Source organism: Pongo abelii, chromosome Y (genome assembly GCF_028885655.2).
Source record: "Pongo abelii isolate AG06213 chromosome Y, NHGRI_mPonAbe1-v2.0_pri, whole genome shotgun sequence".
Taxonomy (NCBI): Eukaryota; Metazoa; Chordata; class Mammalia; order Primates; family Hominidae; genus Pongo; species Pongo abelii.
In genome coordinates this window covers 24,526,753-24,552,108 of record NC_072009.2, presented here as the reverse complement: position 1 = coordinate 24,552,108, position 25,356 = coordinate 24,526,753, and positions in this window count along the sequence as shown.

Genomic DNA, 25,356 nt, shown 5'->3' with positions numbered 1-25,356 from the left:
AGTGGAATAGAATGGAATGGAATGGAATGGAATGGAGTGGGATGACTTGTAGTGGGGTGGAGTGAAATGGAGTATAATGGAATGGAGTGGAGTGGAGTGGAATGTGATAGAATGGAGAGGAGGGGAATGGAGCAGAATGGTATGGAGTGCAGCGGAATGGAGTGGAGTGGAATGGAATCAAATGGAGTGGAATGGAACAGAGTGGAATGGAATGGAGTGCAATAGACTAGAATTGAGTGTAGTGTAGTGGAATTTAGTGGAATGGACTGGAATGGAGTGGAATGGAATGGAATTGAGGGGAATGGAATGGAATGGAAAGGAATGGAAAGCAATGGAAAGGAATAGAATTGAATGCAACGGAATTAAAAGAATGCAATGGAATGCAATGGAATAGAATGCAATGGAATGTATAGTTGACATGTAATATGAGCTGAGATTGTGACACTGCACTCCAGCCAGGGTGACATGGTGATATCCTGTCGTAAGAAGTGAATGGAATGCAATGGAGTGAAATGGAATGGAATGAAATGGAATGGAGCGGAGTGGAAGGGAATGGAGTGGAATGAAATAGAATGCAGTGGACTGTAATGGCATGGAGTGGAAAGAAGTAGAGTGGAATGGAGTGGAATGGAATGGACTGGCATAGAATGGAGTGGAATTGAATGCAATGGAGTGGATTGGAAAGGAATGCAAAGGAGTAGAGTGGAGTAGAGTGGTGTGGAGTGGAGTGGAATGGAGCTGAATGTACTTCAATGGAGTACAATGGAATGGAACGGAGTGGAATGGAATGGAATGATATGAGGTGGATTGGAGTGGAATGTAGTGGAGTGGAATGGAATGGAATAGAATGGAATGGAGTAGAGTGTAATGGAATGCAGTGGCGATAAGTGGAGTGGAATGGAATGCATTGGAGTAGCGTGGAGTGGAATGGAATGGAATGGAGTGGAGTGGAGGGGAGTGGAGTGGAATGGAATTGAGTGAAGTGGAGTGCAGTTGAATGGAATATCGTGGTGTGGAGTGGAGTGGAAGTGAATGGAGTGAATAGGAGTGGAATGGAGTGGAAGGTAACGGAGTGGAATGGAGTCGAATGGAGTGGAATGGAGTAGAGTGGATTAGAGTGGAATGGTGTCGAACGGACTGGAATGGAATGGAATGGAGTGGAATGGAATTGAATCAAATGGAATGGAGTGGAGTGGAGTGGAGTGGAATGAAATGAAATGGAAGGGAGTGGAGAGAAACGCAGTTGATTGGAGTGGAGTGGAGTGGAAAGGAATGGAAAGGAGTGGGATGGAGACGTATGGATTGGAGTGGAATGGAGTGGAATGGAATGAAGTGGAAAGGAGTGGAACGGAGTGAAATTGAATTTAGTGGACTGGAGTGGAATGGAGTTAAATGGAATGGAATGGAATGGAGTGGAATGGAATGGAATGGAGTGGAGTGGAATGGAATAGAATGGCATGGAATGGAATAGAATGGGATGGAGTGGAGTGGAGAGGAGTGGAATGGATTGGAGTGAAGTGGAGTGGAATGGAATTGAGTGGAGCGGAGAGGAAAGGAATGGAATGGAGTGGAGTGGAATGGCATGGAGTGGAGTGGAATGGCATGGAATGGAGTGGAATGGAATGCATAGTAGTGGAGTGGAGTGGAGTGGATTGGAGTGTAGTGGAAGGGAATGGAGTGCAGTGTAATGGACTGGAATGGAGCAGAGCAGAATGGAGTGGACTGGACTGGAGTGGAATGGAATGGGATGGAATGGAATGGGAGCTGAGATTTTACCAATGTGCTCTAGGCAGGGTGACTGGGTGTCATACTCTCAAAAGAAAGGAATGGAATGGAACGCAGTGGAATGGAATGGAACAGAGTGGACATTAGTGGAGTGGAATGTGGAGGAATGGAATGAAATGGAACGTAATGGCATGAAATGGAGTGGTGTGGGGTGGAATGGATTATAGTGGAATGGGGTGGAAAGGAATGGGATGGAGTGGAATGAAGTGGAGTGCAGTGGAGTGGAACGGAGTTGAATGGCATACAATTGAGTGGACAGTAGTGGAATGTTTTGGAATGCAATGGAATCCATTGTAATAGAATGGAATACAACGGAAAGTTGACATGGAGTGTGAGCTGAGATTGTGCCACTGCACTCCAGACTGGGTGACACGTTATATCCTGTGGATAGAAAGGAATGGAATGCAATAGAGTGAAATGGAATGGAGTGGAATGGAATTGAATGGAATGGAGTGGAGTCGAGTGGAGTCGAATGGAGACGAATGGAATGGGACGGAGTGGAATGGAACGGAGTGGAGTGGAGTATCGTGAAGTGAAATAGAATGGAATGCACTGGGTTGGAATGGAATGCAATGGACTGCTGAAAGGAAATGTGAGCTGTTATTGTTCCACTGCACTCCAGCCTTTGTGACGGAATGAAATCCTGTGGAAAAAAAGGAATGGAATGGAATGGAATGGAATGGAATGGAATGGAGTGGAGTGGAGTGGAGTGGTGTGCAGAGGAGTGTAGTGGAGTGGAGTGAAATGGAGTGGAGTGTCGTGGAGGAGAGTGGAATGGAGTGGAATGGAATGGAGAGGAAAGGAACGGAGTGGAGTGGAATGGAACGGAGTGGAGTGGAATGGAATCCAATGGAATGAAATGGAATTGAATCGAATGGAATGAGGAAATATGTGCAGTGATTTGGCCACTGCGCTGGAGCCTGTGTGAGAGAGGGAGATCCTGTCGATAAAACAGTGTGGAATGGAAGGGATTGGAATGGAATGGAATGGAACGTACTGGAGTAGAGTGGAGTGGAATTGAGTGGAGTGGAGTGCACTGGAATGGAATGGAATGCAATGGAATGTAATGGAATGATGAAATGATATGTGAGCTGAGATTGTGCCACTGCACTCCACGCTGGGTGACAGAGTGAGATACTCTTGAAAGAAAGAAATGGAATGGAAAGAATTTTTAATTGGGTGGATTCGAGTGGACTGAAGTAGAGTGCAGTGGAATAGAGAGGAATGGAATGGAATGGAATCGGATGTAAAGGAATGGAATGATGTGGAGTGGAGTGGTGAGGAGTGTAGTGCTGTGGAATGGAGCAGAAAGTAACGGGATGGTGTGGAGTGGAGTGCAGTGCAGTGGAGTGGAGAGGAGTGCAATGGCGTGGAATGGAATCGGATGTAAAGGAACGTACTGGAGTGGAGCGGAGTGGAAAGGAGTGGAATGGAATGGAATTGAATGTAATGGAAAGCAAAGGAATGGAATGGGATGCAATGGAATTTAATGCAATAGAATGCAGTTCAATAGAGAGTTGACATGTAATGTGAGCTGAGATTGTGCCTAAGCTCTCCAGGCTGTTTGACACAGTGATATCGTGTGGAAAGAATGGAATGGAATGCAGTGGTGTGAAATGGAATGGAATGTAGTGGACAGGAGTAGAATGGAGTGGAGTGAAGAGGAACAGAGTGGAATGGAATGGGATGCAGTGGAATGGAATGCAGTGGAGTGGAGTGAAATAGAAAGAAATGGAATGGGATGGAATGGAATGCAATGGAATGGAGAAGAGAAATGTGAGCTGAGATTGTGTGACTACACTCCAGCCTTAGTGACCGAGAGAGATTCTGTGGAAGGAAAGAACTGATTTCAAAGGAGTGGAATGGAAGGGAATGTAGTACAGTGGAGTAGAGTGGAATGGAGTGAAACAGAATAGAATGGAGTGGAAGGCAATGGAATGGAGTGGAGTGGAATAGAGAGGAGTGCACTGCAATGGAGTGGAGTGGAGTGGAAGGGAGTGGAATGCAATGGAATGTAGTGGAGTGCAGTGGAGTGGAATGGAATGGAGTGGACAGGAGTGGAAGGAGTAGAGTGGACTGGAATGGAATAGAATGGAACAGAATGCAGTGGAGTGGAGGGGAGTGGAGGTGAGTGGAGTGGCATGGAGTGGAATGGAATGGAATGGAGTGAAATGGAATCCAATGGATTGGAATGGAGTGGAGTGGAGTGGAGTGGAATGGAGAGGAGTCGAATGGAATGGAAGGGAATGCAACGGAACGCAGTGGTGTGGATTGGAATGCACTGAAATGGAGTACTATGGAATCTAAAGGAGTGGAGTGGAGTCTAGTGGAGTGGAATGGAATGGAACAAAATGGAATGGAATGGCACGGAATGGAGTGGAGTAGAGTGGAGTGGGAAGGAAGGGAGATGAGTGGAATGGAGAGGAATGGAATGCAGTGGAGTGGATTGGATTGGAATGAACTGGAATGGAGAGGAATGGAATGAAGTGGAACGGAATGGACTGCAATGGAATTGAATGGAGTGAAGTGGAAAGTAGTGGAGTGGAGTGGAATGGAGTGGAAATGAATGGAATGGAGTGGAATGGAAGGGAATGGAGACAAGTGGATAGGAATTGACTGAAGCAGATTGGAGTGGAGTGGAGTGGAGTGGCATGGAATGGAATGAAGTGGATGGGAATGCAATGGAGTGGAATGAAATCGAATAAAATGGAATGGAGTGGAATGGAGAGGAATGGAGTGGAGTGGAGTGGAATGGAGGGGAGTAAGAGGAAGAGAATGGAATGGAATTGAAAGGAGGGAAGTGCAATTGTGTGGAGTGGAGTGGAGATGAAAGGAGTGGAGTGATGTGGAGTCGAGAGGAAAGGAATGGAATGGAATGGAATGGAGTTAAGTGGAGTGGAATGGAGTGGAAGGTAATGGAGTGGAATGAAAAGGAGTGGATTGGAATGGAGTGGAATGGAATGGAGTGGAACGGAGTGGAGTAGAATGGAGTGGGTTGCAGAGGAGTGGAATGGAGTGGAATGGAAGGGAACGGAAAGGAATGTAGTGGAAAGGAATGGAATGGAGTGGATTGAAATTGAATGGAAAGGATTGGAGTGCAGTGGACTGGAGGGGAGTGGAATAAAATGGAGTATAGTGCAGTGGAATGGAGTGGACTGGAGTGGAGATGAGTGGAGTGGACTGGAATGGAATGGAGTGGAGTGGAATGGTGTGGAGTGGGGTGGAAAGGAATGGAACAGAATGGAATGGAGAGGAATGGAGTGGCATGTAGTGGAGTGGAGTGAAGTGGAAAGGAATGGCATGGAATGGAGTAGAGTGGAATGGAGGGGTATGGAATGGAATGGAATGGAATTGAGTGGAATGGAGTGGAATGGAGTGGAGTGGAGAGGAATGGAATGGAGTGGAAAGGTCTGAAAGGAGTGGAATGGAGTGGAGTGGAATGCAATGGAGTAGATTGGAATGAAGTGGAAAGGAATAGAATGGAGAGAAGTAGAGTAGAATGGAGTGGATTGGAATGGAGGGGAGCAGAGTGGAGTTAACAGCGGTGGATTGGAATACAGTGGATGGGGTAGAGTGGAAGGGAGTGGAATTATATGGAATGGAATGGATTGGAGTGGAGTGGAAGGGAGTGGAGTGGAGTTGAAAGTAGAGGAATCGAAAGAAGTGGAAAGGAGTGGAGTAGAGTGGATTAGAGTGGATTGGAATGGAATGGAGTGGAGTGGAATGGTGTGGAAACGAATGGAAGGGAGGGGAGTGGAATGGAACGAAATGGAATGGAATGTAGTGGAATGGAGAGGAGTGGAGTGGACTGGAGTGGAATGTAATCGAATGGAGTGTACTGGAGTGGAATGTATTTGAGAGGCGGGTAATGGAGAGGAATTGAGTGGAGTGGAGTGGAGTGAAATACATCGGAATGGCACGGAATTGAATGGAATGGAGGGGAGTGGAATGCAGTGGAGTGGAGTCGATTGGAGTGGTGAGGAATAGAACGGAGTGGCATGGAATGGAGCACAGTGGAATGCAATGGAGTGGAGTGGATTGGAAAGGGGTGGAGTGGAGTGACGATGGGTGAAGTCGAATGTAATGGAGTGGAGTGCAGAGGAGTCTCATGGAATGGAATGGAATGGAACGCAATGGAAGCTGAGATTGTACCACTGCGCTCCAGGATGGGTGACACAGTGTGATACTCTCAAAAGAAAGGAATGGAATGGAATGCAGTGGAAGGGAATGCAATGCAATGGGGTGCATTGGAGTGGAGGGGAGTGAAGTGAAGTGGATTGGAGTGGAATGGAGAGGACTGGAACGGAATGGAATGGAATGAAGTCGACTGGAGTGGGGTGGAGTTGAGTGCAATGGAATGGAGCGAAATGGAATCAGACGCAGAGAAATGGAGTAGAGAGGAGTGCAGTAGAGTGGAAAGGAGTGCAATGGAGTGGAATGGAATCGGAAGTAACGGAAAGTAGTGGAGTGGATGGAACGGAAAGGAAAGGAGTGGAGCGGAGTGGAATGGAACGGAGCGGGAGGTGGGTTGGGGCCACTGCACTCCAGGCTGGCTGGCTGACTGAGGTATTCTCGCAATAAACGAATGGAATGGAATGCCGTAGAATGGAATGGAACGGAGTGGAGTGGAGTGGAATGGAGTGAGTTGGAGCAGAGTGGAATGAAGAATGCAATGGGATGGAAGGGAATTGAATGAAATGCAGTGGAGTGCAGTGGAGTGCATTGCAGTGGAATGGAGCAGAATGGAATGGAAAGGAGTGGAATGGACAGGAGTGGAGTACACTGGAGAGGAGAGGATAGGAATGCAGTGGAATGGAATTGGATGTAATGGAACGTAGAGGAGTGGAGTGGAATGGAGTAGGACAGAGTGGAATGGAATGGAATGCAATGGAAAGGAATGGAGTGGAATAGAATGGAATGGAATGGAATGGAATGGAGTGGGATGACTTGTAGTGGGGTGGAGTGAAATGGAGTATAATGGAATGGAGTGGAGTGGAGTGGAATGTGATAGAATGGAGAGGAGGGGAATGGAGCAGAATGGAATGGAGTGCAGCGGAATGGAGTGGAGTGGAATGGAATCAAATGGAGTGGAATGGAACAGAGTGGAATGGAATGGAGTGCAATAGACTAGAATTGAGTGTAGTGTAGTGGAATTTAGTGGAATGGACTGGAATGGAGTGGAATGGAATGGAATTGAGGGGAATGGAATGGAATGGAAAGGAATGGAAAGCAATGGAAAGGAATAGAATTGAATGCAACGGAATTAAAAGAATGCAATGGAATGCAATGGAATAGAATGCAATGGAATGTATAGTTGACATGTAATATGAGCTGAGATTGTGACACTGCACTCCAGCCAGGGTGACATGGTGATATCCTGTCGTAAGAAGTGAATGGAATGCAATGGAGTGAAATGGAATGGAATGAAATGGAATGGAGCGGAGTGGAAGGGAATGGAGTGGAATGAAATAGAATGCAGTGGACTGTAATGGCATGGAGTGGAAAGAAGTAGAGTGGAATGGAGTGGAATGGAATGGACTGGCATAGAATGGAGTGGAATTGAATGCAATGGAGTGGATTGGAAAGGAATGCAAAGGAGTAGAGTGGAGTAGAGTGGTGTGGAGTGGAGTGGAATGGAGCTGAATGTACTTCAATGGAGTACAATGGAATGGAATGGAGTGGAATGGAATGGAATGATATGAGGTGGATTGGAGTGGAATGTAGTGGAGTGGAATGGAATGGAATAGAATGGAATGGAGTAGAGTGTAATGGAATGCAGTGGCGATAAGTGGAGTGGAATGGAATGCATTGGAGTAGAGTGGAGTGGAATGGAATGGAATGGAGTGGAGTGGAGGGGAGTGGAGTTGAATGGAATTGAGTGAAGTGGAGTGCAGTTGAATGGAATATCGTGGTGTGGAGTGGAGTGGAAGTGAATGGAGTGAATAGGAGTGGAATGGAGTGGAAGGTAACGGAGTGGAATGGAGTCGAATGGAGTGGAATGGAGTAGAGTGGATTAGAGTGGAATGGTGTCGAACGGACTGGAATGGAATGGAATGAAGTGGAATGGAATTGAATCAAATGGAATGGAGTGGAGTGGAATGGAGTGGAGTGGAGTGGAGTGGAATGAAATGAAATGGAAGGGAGTGGAGAGAAACGCAGTTGATTGGAGTGGAGTGGAGTGGAAAGGAATGGAAATGAGTGGGATGGAGACGTATGGATTGGAGTGGAATGGAGTGGAATGGAATGAAGTGGAAAGGAGTGGAACGGAGTGAAATTGAATTTAGTGGACTGGAGTGGAATGGAGTTAAATGGAATGGAATGGAATGGAGTGGAATGGAATGGAATGGAGTGGAGTGGAATGGAATAGAATGGCATGGAATGGAATAGAATGGGATGGAGTGGAGTGGAGAGGAGTGGAATGGATTGGAGTGAAGTGGAGTGGAATGGAATTGAGTGGAGCGGAGAGGAAAGGAATGGAATGGAGTGGAGTGGAATGGCATGGAATAGAGTGGAATGGAATGCATAGTAGTGGAGTGGAGTGGAGTGGATTGGAGTGTAGTGGAAGGGAATGGAGTGCAGTGTAATGGACTGGAATGGAGCAGAGCAGAATGGAGTGGACTGGACTGGAGTGGAATGGAATGGGATGGCATGGAATGGGAGCTGAGATTTTACCAATGTGCTCTAGGCAGGGTGACTGGGTGTCATCCTCTCAAAAGAAAGGAATGGAATGGAACGCAGTGGAATGGAATGGAACAGAGTGGACATTAGTGGAGTGGAATGTGGAGGAATGGAATGAAATGGAACGTAATGGTATGAAATGGAGTGGTGTGGGGTGGAATGGATTATAGTGGAATGGGGTGGAAAGGAATGGGATGGAGTGGAATGAAGTGGAGTGCAGTGGAGTGGAACGGAGTTGAATGGCATAGAATTGAGTGGACAGTAGTGGAATGTTTTGGAATGCAATGGAATCCATTGTAATAGAATGGAATACAAAGGAAAGTTGACATGGAGTGTGAGCTGAGATTGTGCCACTGCACTCCAGACTGGGTGACACGTTATATCCTGTGGATAGAAAGGAATGGAATGCAATAGAGTGAAATGGAATGGAGTGGAATGGAATTGAATGGAATGGAGTGGAGTGGAGTGGAGTCGAATGGAGACGAATGGAATGGGACGGAGTGGAATGGAACGGAGTGGAGTGGAGTATCGTGGAGTGAAATAGAATGGAATGCACTGGGTTGGAATGGAATGCAATGGACTGCTGAAAGGAAATGTGAGCTGTTATTGTTCCACTGCACTCCAGCCTTTGTGACGGAATGAAATCCTGTGGAAAAAAAGGAATGGAATGGAATGGAATGGAATGGAATGGAATGGAATGGAGTGGAGTGGAGTGTTGTGGAGAGGAGTGTAGTGGAGTGGAGTGAAATGGAGTGGAGTGTCGTGGAGGAGAGTGGAATGGAGTGGAATGGAATGGAGAGGAAAGGAACGGAGTGGAGTGGAATGGAACGGAGTGGAGTGGAATGGAATCCAATGGAATGAAATGGAATTGAATCGAATGGAATGAAGAAATATGTGCAGTGATTTGGCCACTGCGCTGGAGCCTGTGTGAGAGAGGGAGATCCTGTCGATAAAACAGTGTGGAATGGAAGGGATTGGAATGGAATGGAATGGAACGTATTGGAGTGGAGTGGAGTGGAATTGAGTGGAGTGGAGTGCACTGGAATGGAATGGAATGCAATGGAATGTAATGGAATGATGAAATGATATGTGAGCTGAGATTGTGCCACTGCACTCCACGCTGGGTGACAGAGTGAGATACTCTTGAAAGAAAGAAATGGAATGGAAAGAATTTTTAATTGGGTGGATTCGAGTGGACTGAAGTAGAGTGCAGTGGAATAGAGAGGAATGGAATGGAATCGGATGTAAAGGAATGGAATGATGTGGAGTGGAGTGGTGAGGAGTGTAGTGCTGTGGAATGGAGCAGAAAGTAACGGGATGGTGTGGAGTGGAGTGCAGTGCAGTGGAGTGGAGAGGAGTGCAATGGCGTGGAATGGAATCGGATGTAAAGGAACGTACTGGAGTGGAGCGGAGTGGAAAGGAGTGGAATGGAATGGAATTGAATGTAATGGAAAGCAAAGGAATGGAATGGGATGCAATGGAATTTAATGCAATAGAATGCAGTTCAATAGAGAGTTAACATGTAATGTGAGCTGAGATTGTGCCTAAGCTCTCCAGGCTGTTTGACACAGTGATATCGTGTCGAAAAATGGAATGGAATGCAGTGGTGTGAAATGGAATGGAATGTAGTGGACAGGAGTAGAATGGAGTGGAGTGAAGAGGAACAGAGTGGAATGGAATGGGATGCAGTGGAATGGAATGCAGTGGAGTGGAGTGAAATAGAAAGAAATGGAATGGGATGGAATGGAATGCAATGGAATGGAGAAGAGAAATGTGAGCTGAGATTGTGTGACTACACTCCAGCCTTAGTGACCGAGAGAGATTCTGTGGAAGGAAAGAACTGATTTCAAAGGAGTGGAATGGAAGGGAATGTAGTACCGTGGAGTAGAGTGGAATGGAGTGAAACAGAATAGAATGGAGTGGAAGGCAATGGAATGGAATGGAATGGAGTGGAGTGGAATAGAGAGGAGTGCACTGCAATGGAGTGGAGTGGAGTGGAAGGGAGTGGAATGCAATGGAATGTAGTGGAGTGCAGTGGAGTGGAATGGAATGGAGTGGACAGGAGTGGAAGGAGTAGAGTGGACTGGAATGGAATAGAATGGAACAGAATGCAGTGGAGTGGAGGGGAGTGGAGGTGAGTGGAGTGGCATGGAGTGGAATGGAATGGAATGGAGTGAAATGGAATCCAATGGATTGGAATGGAGTGGAGTGGAGTGGAGTGGAATGGAGAGGAGTCGAATGGAATGGAAGGGAATGCAACGGAACGCAGTGGTGTGGATTGGAATGCAGTGAAATGGAGTACTATGGAATCTAAAGGAGTGGAGTGGAGTCTAGAGGAGTGGAATGGAATGGAACAAAATGGAATGGAATGGCACGGAATGGAGTGGAGTAGAGTGGAGTGGGAAGGAAGGGAGATGAGTGGAATGGAGAGGAATGGAATGCAGTGGAGTGGATTGGATTGGAATGAACTGGAATGGAGAGGAATGGAATGAAGTGGAACGGAATGGACTGCAATGGAATTGAATGGAGTGAAGTGGAAAGTAGTGGAGTGGAGTGGAATGGAGTGGAAATGAATGGAATGGAGTGGAATGGAAGGGAATGGAGACAAGTGGATAGGAATTGACTGAAGCAGATTGGAGTGGAGTGGAGTGGAGTGGCATGGAATGGAATGAAGTGGATGGGAATGCAATGGAGTGGAATGAAATGGAATAAAATGGAATGGAGTGGAATGGAGAGGAATGGAGTGGAGTGGAGTGGAATGGAGGGGAGTAAGAGGAAGAGAATGGAATGGAATCGAAAGGAGGGAAGTGCAATTGTGTGGAGTGGAGTGGAGATGAAAGAAGTGGAGTGATGTGGAGTCGAGAGGAAATTAATGGAATGGAATGGAATGGAGTTAAGTGGAGTGGAATGGAGTGGAAGGTAATGGAGTGGAATGAAAAGGAGTGGATTGGAATGGAGTGGAATGGAATGGAGTGGAACGGAGTGGAGTAGAATGGAGTGGGTTGCAGAGGAGTGGAATGGAGTGGAATGGAAGGGAACGGAAAGGAATGTAGTGGAAAGGAATGGAATGGAGTGGATTGAAATTGAATGGAAAGGATTGGAGTGCAGTGGACTGGAGGGGAGTGGAATAAAATGGAGTATAGTGCAGTGGAATGGAGTGGACTGGAGTGGAGATGAGTGGAGTGGACTGGAATGGAATGGAGTGGAGTGGAATGGTGTGGAGTGGGGTGGAAAGGAATGGAACAGAATGGAATGGAGAGGAATGGAGTGGCATGTAGTGGAGTGGAGTGAAGTGGAAAGGAATGGCATGGAATGGAGTAGAGTGGAATGGAGGGGTATGGAATGGAATGGAATGGAATTGAGTGGAATGGAGTGGAGTGGAGAGGAATGGAATGGAGTGGAAAGGTCTGAAAGGAGTGCAATGGAGTGGAGTGGAATGCAATGGAGTAGATTGGAATGAAGTGGAAAGGAATAGAATGGAGAGAAGTAGAGTAGAATGGAGTGGATTGGAATGGAGGGGAGCAGAGTGGAGTTAACAGCGGTGGATTGGAATACAGTGGATGGGGTAGAGTGGAAGGGAGTGGAATTATATGGAATGGAATGGATTGGAGTGGAGTGGAAGGGAGTGGAGTGGATTTGAAAGTAGAGGAATCGAAAGAAGTGGAAAGGAGTGGAGTAGAGTGGATTAGAGTGGATTGGAATGGAATGGAGTGGAGTGGAATGGTGTGGAAACGAATGGAAGGGAGGGGAGTGGAATGGAATGAAATGGAATGGAATGTAGTGGAATGGAGAGGAGTGGAGTGGACTGGAGTGGAATGTAATCGAATGGAGTGTACTGGAGTGGAATGTATTTGAGAGGCGGGTAATGGAGAGGAATTGAGTGGAGTGGAGTGGAGTGAAATACATCGGAATGGCACGGAATTGAATGGAATGGAGGGGAGTGGAATGCAGTGGAGTGGAGTCGATTGGAGTGGTGAGGAATAGAACGGAGTGGCATGGAATGGAGCACAGTGGAATGCAATGGAGTGGAGTGGATTGGAAAGGGGTGGGGTGGAGTGACGATGGGTGAAGTGGAATGTAATGGAGTGGAGTGCAGAGGAGTCTCATGGAATGGAATGGAATGGAACGCAATGGAAGCTGAGATTGTACCACTGCGCTCCAGGATGGGTGACACAGTGTGATACTCTCAAAAGAAAGGAATGGAATGGAATGCAGTGGAATGGAATGGAATGCAATGGGGTGCATTGGAGTGGAGTGGAGTGAAGTGAAGTGGATTGGAGTGGAATGGAGAGGAATGGAACGGAATGGAATGGAATGAAGTAGACTGGAGTGGGGTGGAGTTGAGTGCAATGGAATGGAGCGAAATGGAATCAGATGCAGAGAAATGGAGTAGAGAGGAGTGCAGTAGAGTGGAAAGGAGTGCAATGGAGTGGAATGGAATCGGAAGTAACGGAAAGTAGTGGAGTGGATGGAACGGAAAGGAAAGGAGTGGAGCGGAGTGGAATGGAACGGAGCGGGAGGTGGGTTGGGGCCACTGCACTCCAGGCTGGCTGGCTGACTGAGGTATTCTCGCAAAAAAGGAATGGAATGGAATGCCGTAGAGTGGAATGGAACGGAGTGGAGTGGAGTGGAATGGAGTGAGTTGGAGCAGAGTGGAATGAAGAATGCAATGGGATGGAAGGGAATTGAATGAAATGCAGTGGAGTGCAGTGGAGTGCATTGCAGTGGAATGGAGCAGAATGGAATGGAAAGGAGTGGAATGGACAGGAGTGGAGTGCACTGGAGAGGAGAGGATAGGAATGCAGTGGAATGGAATTGGATGTAATGGAACGTAGAGGAGTGGAGTGGAATGGAGTGGGCCAGAGTGGAATGGAATGGAATGCAATGGAAAGGAATGGAGTGGAATAGAATGGAATGGAATGGAATGGAATGGAATGGAGTGGGATGACTTGTAGTGGGGTGGAGTGAAATGGAGTATAATGGAATGGAGTGGAGTGGAGTGGAATGTGATAGAATGGAGAGGAGGGGAATGGAGCAGAATGGAATGGAGTGCAGCGGAATGGAGTGGAGTGGAATGGAATCAAATGGAGTGGAATGGAACAGAGTGGAATGGAATGGAGTGCAATAGACTAGAATTGAGTGTAGTGTAGTGGAATTTAGTGGAATGGACTGGAATGGAGTGGAATGGAATGGAATTGAGGGGAATGGAATGGAATGGAAAGGAATGGAAAGCAATGGAAAGGAATAGAATTGAATGCAACGGAATTAAAAGAATGCAATGGAATGCAATGGAATAGAATGCAATGGAATGTATAGTTGACATGTAATATGAGCTGAGATTGTGACACTGCACTCCAGCCAGGGTGACATGGTGATATCCTGTCGTAAGAAGTGAATGGAATGCAATGGAGTGAAATGGAATGGAATGAAATGGAATGGAGCGGAGTGGAAGGGAATGGAGTGGAATGAAATAGAATGCAGTGGACTGTAATGGCATGGAGTGGAAAGAAGTAGAGTGGAATGGAGTGGAATGGAATGGACTGGCATAGAATGGAGTGGAATTGAATGCAATGGAGTGGATTGGAAAGGAATGCAAAGGAGTAGAGTGGAGTAGAGTGGTGTGGAGTGGAGTGGAATGGAGCTGAATGTACTTCAATGGAGTACAATGGAATGGAACGGAGTGGAATGGAATGGAATGATATGAGGTGGATTGGAGTGGAATGTAGTGGAGTGGAATGGAATGGAATAGAATGGAATGGAGTAGAGTGTAATGGAATGCAGTGGCGATAAGTGGAGTGGAATGGAATGCATTGGAGTAGAGTGGAGTGGAATGGAATGGAATGGAGTGGAGTGGAGGGGAGTGGAGTGGAATGGAATTGAGTGAAGTGGAGTGCAGTTGAATGGAATATCGTGGTGTGGAGTGGAGTGGAAGTGAATGGAGTGAATAGGAGTGGAATGGAGTGGAAGGTAACGGAGTGGAATGGAGTCGAATGGAGTGGAATGGAGTAGAGTGGATTAGAGTGGAATGGTGTCGAACGGACTGGAATGGAATGGAATGGAGTGGAATGGAATTGAATCAAATGGAATGGAGTGGAGTGGAGTGGAGTGGAATGAAATGAAATGGAAGGGAGTGGAGAGAAACGCAGTTGATTGGAGTGGAGTGGAGTGGAAAGGAATGGAAAGGAGTGGGATGGAGACGTATGGATTGGAGTGGAATGGAGTGGAATGGAATGAAGTGGAAAGGAGTGGAACGGAGTGAAATTGAATTTAGTGGACTGGAGTGGAATGGAGTTAAATGGAATGGAATGGAATGGAGTGGAATGGAATGGAATGGAGTGGAGTGGAATGGAATAGAATGGCATGGAATGGAATAGAATGGGATGGAGTGGAGTGGAGAGGAGTGGAATGGATTGGAGTGAAGTGGAGTGGAATGGAATTGAGTGGAGCGGAGAGGAAAGGAATGGAATGGAGTGGAGTGGAATGGCATGGAATGGAGTGGAATGGAATGGATAGTAGTGGAGTGGAGTGGAGTGGATTGGAGTGTAGTGGAAGGGAATGGAGTGCAGTGTAATGGACTGGAATGGAGCAGAGCAGAATGGAGTGGACGGGACTGGAGTGGAATGGAATGGGATGGCATGGAATGGGAGCTGAGATTTTACCAATGTGCTCTAGGCAGGGTGACTGGGTGTCATACTCTCAAAAGAAAGGAATGGAATGGAACGCAGTGGAATGGAATGGAACAGAGTGGACATTAGTGGAGTGGAATGTGGAGGAATGGAATGAAATGGAACGTAATGGCATGAAATGGAGTGGTGTGGGGTGGAATGGATTATAGTGGAATGGGGTGGAAAGGAATGGGATGGAGTGGAATGAAGTGGAGTGCAGTGGAGTGGAACGGAGTTGAATGGCATAGAATTGAGTGGACAGTAGTGGAATGTTTTGGAATGCAATGGAATCCATTGTAATAGAATGGAATACAACGGAAAGTTGACATGGAGTGTGAGCTGAGATTGTGCCACTGCACTCCAGACTGGGTGACACGTTATATCCTGTGGATAGAAAGGAATGGAATGCAATAGAGTGAAATGGAATGGAGTGGAATGGAATTGAATGGAATGGAGTGGAGTGGAGTGGAGTCGAATGGAGACGAATGGAATGGGACGGAGTGGAATGGAACGGAGTGGAGTGGAGTATCGTGGAGTGAAATAGAATGGAATGCACTGGGTTGGAATGGAATGCAATGGACTGCTGAAAGGAAATGTGAGCTGTTATTGTTCCACTGCACTCCAGCCTTTGTGACGGAATGAAATCCTGTGGAAAAAAAGGAATGGAATGGAATGGAATGGAATGGAATGGAATGGAATGGAATGGAATGGAGTGGAGTGGAGTGGTGTGGAGAGGAGTGTAGTGGAGTGGAGTGAAATGGAGTGGAGTGTCGTGGAGGAGAGTGGAATGGAGTGGAATGGAATGGAGAGGAAAGGAACGGAGTGGAGTGGAATGGAACGGAGTGGAGTGGAATGGAATCCAATGGAATGAAATGGAATTGAATCGAATGGAATGAAGAAATATGTGCAGTGATTTGGCCACTGCGCTGGAGCCTGTGTGAGAGAGGGAGATCCTGTCGATAAAACAGTGTGGAATGGAAGGGATTGGAATGGAATGGAATGGAACGTATTGGAGTGGAGTGGAGTGGAATTGAGTGGAGTGGAGTGCACTGGAATGGAATGGAATGCAATGGAATGTAATGGAATGATGAAATGATATGTGAGCTGAGATTGTGCCACTGCACTCCACGCTGGGTGACAGAGTGAGATACTCTTGAAAGAAAGAAATGGAATGGAAAGAATTTTTAATTGGGTGGATTCGAGTGGACTGAAGTAGAGTGCAGTGGAATAGAGAGGAATGGAATGGAATGGAATCGGATGTAAAGGAATGGAATGATGTGGAGTGGAGTGGTGAGGAGTGTAGTGCTGTGGAATGGAGCAGAAAGTAACGGGATGGTGTGGAGTGGAGTGCAGTGCAGTGGAGTGGAGAGGATTGCAATGGCGTGGAATGGAATCGGATGTAAAGGAACGTACTGGAGTGGAGCGGAGTGGAAAGGAGTGGAATGGAATGGAATTGAATGTAATGGAAAGCAAAGGAATGGAATGGGATGCAATGGAATTTAATGCAATAGAATGCAGTTCAATAGAGAGTTGACATGTAATGTGAGCTGAGATTGTGCCTAAGCTGTCCAGGCTGTTTGACACAGTGATATCGTGTGGAAAGAATGGAATGGAATGCAGTGGTGTGAAATGGAATGGAATGTAGTGGACAGGAGTAGAATGGAGTGGAGTGAAGAGGAACAGAGTGGAATGGAATGGGATGCAGTGGAATGGAATGCAGTGGAGTGGAGTGAAATAGAAAGAAATGGAATGGGATGGAATGGAATGCAATGGAATGGAGAAGAGAAATGTGAGCTGAGATTGTGTGACTACACTCCAGCCTTAGTGACCGAGAGAGATTCTGTGGAAGGAAAGAACTGATTTCAAAGGAGTGGAATGGAAGGGAATGTAGTACAGTGGAGTAGAGTGGAATGGAGTGAAACAGAATAGAATGGAGTGGAAGGCAATGGAATGGAATGGAATGGAGTGGAGTGGAATAGAGAGGAGTGCACTGCAATGGAGTGGAGTGGAGTGGAAGGGAGTGGAATGGAATGGAATGTAGTGGAGTGCAGTGGAGTGGAATGGAATGGAGTGGACAGGAGTGGAAGGAGTAGAGTGGACTGGAATGGAATAGAATGGAACAGAATGCAGTGGAGTGGAGGGGAGTGGAGGTGAGTGGAGTGGCATGGAGTGGAATGGAATGGAATGGAGTGAAATGGAATCCAATGGATTGGAATGGAGTGGAGTGGAGTGGAGTGGAATGGAGAGGAGTGGAATGGAATGGAAGGGAATGCAACGGAACGCAGTGGTGTGGATTGGAATGCAGTGAAATGGAGTACTATGGAATCTAAAGGAGTGGAGTGGAGTCTAGTGGAGTGGAATGGAATGGAACAAAATGGAATGGAATGGCACGGAATGGAGTGGAGTAGAGTGGAGTGGGAAGGAAGGGAGATGAGTGGAATGGAGAGGAATGGAATGCAGTGGAGTGGATTGGATTGGAATGAACTGGAATGGAGAGGAATGGAATGAAGTGGAACGGAATGGACTGCAATGGAATTGAATGGAGTGAAGTGGAAAGTAGTGGAGTGGAGTGGAATGGAGTGGAAATGAATGGAATGGAGTGGAATGGAAGGGAATGGAGACAAGTGGATAGGAATTGACTGAAGCAGATTGGAGTGGAGTGGAGTGGAGTGGCATGGAATGGAATGAAGTGGATGGGAATGCAATGGAGTGGAATGAAATGGAATAAAATGGAATGGAGTGGAATGGAGAGGAATGGAGTGGAGTGGAATGGAAGGGAGTAAGAGGAAGAGAATGGAATGGAATCGAAAGGAGGGAAGTGCAATTGTGTGGAGTGGAGTGGAGATGAAAGGAGTGGAGTGATGTGGAGTCGAGAGGAAAGGAATGGAATGGAATGGAATGGAGTTAAGTGGAGTGGAATGGAGTGGAAGGTAATGGAGTGGAATGAAAAGGAGTGGATTGGAATGGAGTGGAAAGGAATGGAGTGGAACGGAGTGGAGTAGAATGGAGTGGGTTGCAGAGGAGTGGAATGGAGTGGAATGGAAGGGAACGGAAAGGAATGTAGTGGAAAGGAATGGAATGGAGTGGATTGAAATTGAATGGAAAGGATTGGAGTGCAGTGGACTGGAGGGGAGTGGAATAAAATGGAGTATAGTGCAGTGGAATGGAGTGGACTGGAGTGGAGATGAGTGGACTGGAATGGAATGGAGTGGAGTGGAAAGGTGTGGAGTGGGGTGGAAAGGAATGGAACAGAATGGAATGGAGAGGAATGGAGTGGCATGTAGTGGAGTGGAGTGAAGTGGAAAGGAATGGCATGGAATGGAGTAGAGTGGAATGGAGGGGTATGGAATGGAATGGAATGGAATTGAGTGGAATGGAGTGGAATGGAGTGGAGTGGAGAGGAATGGAATGGAGTGGAAAGGTCTGAAAGGAGTGGAATGGAGTGGAGTGGAATGCAATGGAGTAGATTGGAATGAAGTGGAAAGGAATAGAATGGAGAGAAGTAGAGTAGAATGGAGTGGATTGGAATGGAGGGGAGCAGAGTGGAGTTAACAGCGGTGGATTGGAATACAGTGGATGGGGTAGAGTGGAAGGGAGTGGAATTATATGGAATGGAATGGATTGGAGTGGAGTGGAAGGGAGTGGAGTGGAGTTGAAAGTAGAGGAATCGAAAGAAGTGGAAAGGAGTGGAGTAGAGTGGATTAGAGTGGATTGGAATGGAATGGAGTGGAGTGGAATGGTGTGGAAACGAATGGAAGGGAGGGGAGTGGAATGGAACGAAATGGAATGGAATGTAGTGGAATGGAGAGGAGTGGAGTGGACTGGAGTGGAATGTAATCGAATGGAGTGTACTGGAGTGGAATGTATTTGAGAGGCGGGTAATGGAGAGGAATTGAGTGGAGTGGAGTGGAGTGAAATACATCGGAATGGCACGGAATTGAATGGAATGGAGGGGAGTGGAATGCAGTGGAGTGGAGTCGATTGGAGTGGTGAGGAGTAGAACGGAGTGGCATGGAATGGAGCACAGTGGAATGCAATGGAGTGGAGTGGATTGGAAAGGGGTGGAGTGGAGTGACGATGGGTGAAGTGGAATGTAATGGAGTGGAGTGCAGAGGAGTCTCATGGAATGGAATGGAATGGAACGCAATGGAAGCTGAGATTGTACCACTGCGCTCCAGGATGGGTGACACAGTGTGATACTCTCAAAAGAAAGGAATGGAATGGAATGCAGTGGAATGGAATGGAATGCAATGGGGTGCATCGGAGTGGAGTGGAGTGAAGTGAAGTGGATTGGAGTGGAATGGAGAGGACTGGAACGGAATGGAATGGAATGAAGTAGACTGGAGTGGGGTGGAGTTGAGTGCAATGGAATGGAACGAAATGGAATCAGATGCAGAGAAATGGAGTAGAGAGGAGTGCAGTAGAGTGGAAAGGAGTGGAATGGAATCGGAAGTAACGGAAAGTAGTGGAGTGGATGGAACGGAAAGGAAAGGAATGGAGCGGAGTGGAATGGAACGGAGCGGGAGGTGGGTTGGGGCCACTGCACTGCAGGCTGGCTGGCTGACTGAGGTATTCTCGCAATAAAGGAATGGAATGGAATGCCGTTGAATGGAATGGAACGGAGTGGAGTGGAGTGGAATGGAGTGAGTTGGAGCAGAGTGGAATGAAGAATGCAATGGGATGGAAGGGAATTGAATGAAATGCTGTGGAGTGCAGTGGAGTGCATTGCAGTGGAATGGAGCAGAATGGAATGGAAAGGAGTGGAATGGACAGGAGTGGAGTGCACTGGAGAGGAGAGGATAGGAATGCAGTGGAATGGAATTGGATGTAATGGAACGTAGAGGAGTGGAGTGGAATGGAGTGGGCCAGAGTGGAATGGAATGGAATGCAATGGAAAGGAATGGAGTGGAATAGAATGGAATGGAATGGAATGGAATGGAGTGGGATGACTTGTAGTGGGGTGGAGTGAAATGGAGTATAATGGAATGGAGTGGAGTGGAGTGGAATGTGATAGAATGGAGAGGAGGGGAATGGAGCGGAATGGTATGGAGTGCAGCGGAATGGAGTGGAGTGGAATGGAATCAAATGGAGTGGAATGGAACAGAGTGGAATGGAATGGAGTGCTATAGACTAGAATTGAGTGTAGTGTAGTGGAATTTAGTGGAATGGACTGGAATGGAGTGGAATGGAATGGAATTGAGGGGAATGGAATGGAATGGAAAGGAATGGAAAGCAATGGAAAGGAATAGAATTGAATGCAACGGAATTAAAAGAATGCAATGGAATGCAATGGAATAGAATGCAATGGAATGTATAGTTGACATGTAATATGAGCTGAGATTGTGACACTGCACTCCAGCCAGGGTGACATGGTGATATCCTGTCGTAAGAAGTGAATGGAATGCAATGGAGTGAAATGGAATGGAATGAAATGGAATGGAGCGGAGTGGAAGGGAATGGAGTGGAATGAAATAGAATGCAGTGGACTGTAATGGCATGGAGTGGAAAGAAGTAGAGTGGAATGGAGTGGAATGGAATGGACTGGCATAGAATGGAGTGGAATTGAATGCAATGGAGTGGATTGGAAAGGAATGCAAAGGAGTAGAGTGGAGTAGAGTGGTGTGGAGTGGAGTGGAATGGAGCTGAATGTACTTCAATGGAGTACAATGGAATGGAACGGAGTGGAATGGAATGGAATGATATGAGGTGGATTGGAGTGGAATGTAGTGGAGTGGAATGGAATGGAATAGAATGGAATGGAGTAGAGTGTAATGGAATGCAGTGGCGATAAGTGGAGTGGAATGGAATGCATTGGAGTAGAGTGGAGTGGAATGGAATGGAATGGAGTGGAGTGGAGGGGAGTGGAGTGGAATGGAATTGAGTGAAGTGGAGTGCAGTTGAATGGAATATCGTGGTGTGGAGTGGAGTGGAAGTGAATGGAGTGAATAGGAGTGGAATGGAGTGGAAGGTAACGGAGTGGAATGGAGTGGAATGGAGTAGAGTGGATTAGAGTGGAATGGTGTCGAACGGACTGGAATGGAATGGAATGGAGTGGAATGGAATTGAATCAAATGGAATGGAGTGGAGTGGAGTGGAGTGGAATGAAATGAAATGGAAGGGAGTGGAGAGAAACGCAGTTGATTGGAGTGGAGTGGAGTGGAAAGGAATGGAAAGGAGTGGGATGGAGACGTATGGATTGGAGTGGAATGGAGTGGAATGGAATGAAGTGGAAAGGAGTGGAACGGAGTGAAATTGAATTTAGTGGACTGGAGTGGAATGGAGTTAAATGGAATGGAATGGAATGGAGTGGAATGGAATGGAATGGAGTGGAGTGGAATGGAATAGAATGGCATGGAATGGAATAGAATGGGATGGAGTGGAGTGGAGAGGAGTGGAATGGATTGGAGTGAAGTGGAGTGGAATGGAATTGAGTGGAGCGGAGAGGAAAGGAATGGAATGGAGTGGAGTGGAATGGCATGGAGTGGAGTGGAATGGCATGGAATGGAGTGGAATGGAATGCATAGTAGTGGAGTGGAGTGGAGTGGATTGGAGTGTAGTGGAAGGGAATGGAGTGCAGTGTAATGGACTGGAATGGAGCAGAGCAGAATGGAGTGGACTGGACTGGAGTGGAATGGAATGGGATGGAATGGAATGGGAGCTGAGATTTTACCAATGTGCTCTAGGCAGGGTGACTGGGTGTCATACTCTCAAAAGAAAGGAATGGAATGGAACGCAGTGGAATGGAATGGAACAGAGTGGACATTAGTGGAGTGGAATGTGGAGGAATGGAATGAAATGGAACGTAATGGCATGAAATGGAGTGGTGTGGGGTGGAATGGATTATAGTGGAATGGGGTGGAAAGGAATGGGATGGAGTGGAATGAAGTGGAGTGCAGTGGAGTGGAACGGAGTTGAATGGCATACAATTGAGTGGACAGTAGTGGAATGTTTTGGAATGCAATGGAATCCATTGTAATAGAATGGAATACAACGGAAAGTTGACATGGAGTGTGAGCTGAGATTGTGCCACTGCACTCCAGACTGGGTGACAGGTTATATCCTGTGGATAGAAAGGAATGGAATGCAATAGAGTGAAATGGAATGGAGTGGAATGGAATTGAATGGAATGGAGTGGAGTCGAGTGGAGTCGAATGGAGACGAATGGAATGGGACGGAGTGGAATGGAACGGAGTGGAGTGGAGTATCGTGAAGTGAAATAGAATGGAATGCACTGGGTTGGAATGGAATGCAATGGACTGCTGAAAGGAAATGTGAGCTGTTATTGTTCCACTGCACTCCAGCCTTTGTGACGGAATGAAATCCTGTGGAAAAAAAGGAATGGAATGGAATGGAATGGAATGGAATGGAGTGGAGTGGAGTGGAGTGGTGTGCAGAGGAGTGTAGTGGAGTGGAGTGAAATGGAGTGGAGTGTCGTGGAGGAGAGTGGAATGGAGTGGAATGGAATGGAGAGGAAAGGAACGGAGTGGAGTGGAATGGAACGGAGTGGAGTGGAATGGAATCCAATGGAATGAAATGGAATTGAATCGAATGGAATGAGGAAATATGTGCAGTGATTTGGCCACTGCGCTGGAGCCTGTGTGAGAGAGGGAGATCCTGTCGATAAAACAGTGTGGAATGGAAGGGATTGGAATGGAATGGAATGGAACGTACTGGAGTAGAGTGGAGTGGAATTGAGTGGAGTGGAGTGCACTGGAATGGAATGGAATGCAATGGAATGTAATGGAATGATGAAATGATATGTGAGCTGAGATTGTGCCACTGCACTCCACGCTGGGTGACAGAGTGAGATACTCTTGAAAGAAAGAAATGGAATGGAAAGAATTTTTAATTGGGTGGATTCGAGTGGACTGAAGTAGAGTGCAGTGGAATAGAGAGGAATGGAATGGAATGGAATCGGATGTAAAGGAATGGAATGATGTGGAGTGGAGTGGTGAGGAGTGTAGTGCTGTGGAATGGAGCAGAAAGTAACGGGATGGTGTGGAGTGGAGTGCAGTGCAGTGGAGTGGAGAGGAGTGCAATGGCGTGGAATGGAATCGGATGTAAAGGAACGTACTGGAGTGGAGCGGAGTGGAAAGGAGTGGAATGGAATGGAATTGAATGTAATGGAAAGCAAAGGAATGGAATGGGATGCAATGGAATTTAATGCAATAGAATGCAGTTCAATAGAGAGTTGACATGTAATGTGAGCTGAGATTGTGCCTAAGCTCTCCAGGCTGTTTGACACAGTGATATCGTGTGGAAAGAATGGAATGGAATGCAGTGGTGTGAAATGGAATGGAATGTAGTGGACAGGAGTAGAATGGAGTGGAGTGAAGAGGAACAGAGTGGAATGGAATGGGATGCAGTGGAATGGAATGCAGTGGAGTGGAGTGAAATAGAAAGAAATGGAATGGGATGGAATGGAATGCAATGGAATGGAGAAGAGAAATGTGAGCTGAGATTGTGTGACTACACTCCAGCCTTAGTGACCGAGAGAGATTCTGTGGAAGGAAAGAACTGATTTCAAAGGAGTGGAATGGAAGGGAATGTAGTACAGTGGAGTAGAGTGGAATGGAGTGAAACAGAATAGAATGGAGTGGAAGGCAATGGAATGGAGTGGAGTGGAATAGAGAGGAGTGCACTGCAATGGAGTGGAGTGGAGTGGAAGGGAGTGGAATGCAATGGAATGTAGTGGAGTGCAGTGGAGTGGAATGGAATGGAGTGGACAGGAGTGGAAGGAGTAGAGTGGACTGGAATGGAATAGAATGGAACAGAATGCAGTGGAGTGGAGGGGAGTGGAGGTGAGTGGAGTGGCATGGAGTGGAATGGAATGGAATGGAGTGAAATGGAATCCAATGGATTGGAATGGAGTGGAGTGGAGTGGAGTGGAATGGAGAGGAGTGGAATGGAATGGAAGGGAATGCAACGGAACGCAGTGGTGTGGATTGGAATGCAGTGAAATGGAGTACTATGGAATCTAAAGGAGTGGAGTGGAGTCTAGTGGAGTGGAATGGAATGGAACAAAATGGAATGGAATGGCACGGAATGGAGTGGAGTAGAGTGGAGTGGGAAGGAAGGGAGATGAGTGGAATGGAGAGGAATGGAATGCAGTGGAGTGGATTGGATTGGAATGAACTGGAATGGAGAGGAATGGAATGAAGTGGAACGGAATGGACTGCAATGGAATTGAATGGAGTGAAGTGGAAAGTAGTGGAGTGGAGTGGAATGGAGTGGAAATGAATGGAATGGAGTGGAATGGAAGGGAATGGAGACAAGTGGATAGGAATTGACTGAAGCAGATTGGAGTGGAGTGGAGTGGAGTGGCATGGAATGGAATGAAGTGGATGGGAATGCAATGGAGTGGAATGAAATCGAATAAAATGGAATGGAGTGGAATGGAGAGGAATGGAGTGGAGTGGAGTGGAATGGAGGGGAGTAAGAGGAAGAGAATGGAATGGAATTGAAAGGAGGGAAGTGCAATTGTGTGGAGTGGAGTGGAGATGAAAGGAGTGGAGTGATGTGGAGTCGAGAGGAAAGGAATGGAATGGAATGGAATGGAGTTAAGTGGAGTGGAATGGAGTGGAAGGTAATGGAGTGGAATGAAAAGGAGTGGATTGGAATGGAGTGGAATGTAATGGAGTGGAACGGAGTGGAGTAGAATGGAGTGGGTTGCAGAGGAGTGGAATGGAGTGGAATGGAAGGGAACGGAAAGGAATGTAGTGGAAAGGAATGGAATGGAGTGGATTGAAATTGAATGGAAAGGATTGGAGTGCAGTGGACTGGAGGGGAGTGGAATAAAATGGAGTATAGTGCAGTGGAATGGAGTGGACTGGAGTGGAGATGAGTGGAGTGGACTGGAATGGAATGGAGTGGAGTGGAATGGTGTGGAGTGGGGTGGAAAGGAATGGAACAGAATGGAATGGAGAGGAATGGAGTGGCATGTAGTGGAGTGGAGTGAAGTGGAAAGGAATGGCATGGAATGGAGTAGAGTGGAATGGAGGGGTATGGAATGGAATGGAATGGAATTGAGTGGAATGGAGTGGAATGGAGTGGAGTGGAGAGGAATGGAATGGAGTGGAAAGGTCTGAAAGGAGTGGAATGGAGTGGAGTGGAATGCAATGGAGTAGATTGGAATGAAGTGGAAAGGAATAGAATGGAGAGAAGTAGAGTAGAATGGAGTGGATTGGAATGGAGGGGAGCAGAGTGGAGTTAACAGCGGTGGATTGGA